This window comes from Phalaenopsis equestris, unplaced genomic scaffold, assembly GCF_001263595.1.
Source record: "Phalaenopsis equestris unplaced genomic scaffold, ASM126359v1 Scaffold186373, whole genome shotgun sequence".
Lineage (NCBI taxonomy): Eukaryota > Viridiplantae > Streptophyta > Magnoliopsida > Asparagales > Orchidaceae > Phalaenopsis > Phalaenopsis equestris.
In genome coordinates this window covers 1-669 of record NW_018206322.1, presented here as the reverse complement: position 1 = coordinate 669, position 669 = coordinate 1, and the positions used below count along the sequence as shown (strand labels likewise).

Below are 669 nucleotides of genomic sequence, written 5' to 3'. Positions count from 1 at the left end.
TTGCAATTTTTGTTACTTTTTTAGTGTCAAGGGCTATATGGATTCAACTGGACATTACTGGAGAATTCCAGCATGGCACGGTATGTAAGAAATTTCTAATATTAGATTTTGGTTTTTTCAGTGACATAGCATATTTATAATGTCATCATTATCCTTACAAGAGATAAATGCCAATAGCTTTCACAATATAAAACACTTACAATAAGTCTCATATTTTGTCCTGTTATTGTAGTCATGATTTATTTATTATCTAAGATCTTATATGAAGAAGACATTGATAACAAAATGATCTCTAGGAAAGTAGTGAATAATGTAAAAATTGTGTGTATGCATTCAATTTTCTTTCATATATATGCTTTGGGTGATTTGAATTATATCCTCAACTAATTTGCAGCATTAATATCCATTATTTAGCATTATCCTTTGTTCATCCTTTGGTCTGAAAATTGGTCATGCAACCACTAACAATATTTGATCAGTGATGTTATACCTTGCTTTGCTTAAGCTTAAAAGGCTCTCATTTCTTTATATGATTTGGTATGCTTTATTTTCATAAGATTAAATGTTGAGTCAAATTATTTTATGTTCCTTCATAGCATGAGCAAAGCTAGCGTCGCTTAGGCTGAACGAAAAAATTTGTAAGATGGTGGCGATATCTGCAATGCTCTA

At 30.5% G+C, this 669-nt stretch overlaps 1 long non-coding RNA gene across 1 annotated transcript; it reads left to right on the top strand.

The window, feature by feature from the left end:
- Window position 1: 1 nt before the first annotated feature.
- Window positions 2–628, top strand: LOC110034400. Its single transcript, XR_002295053.1, has 2 exons — window positions 2–80; window positions 597–628. It is a non-coding gene; the product is annotated as an uncharacterized LOC110034400 (long non-coding RNA).
- Window positions 629–669: the final 41 nt, after the last annotated feature.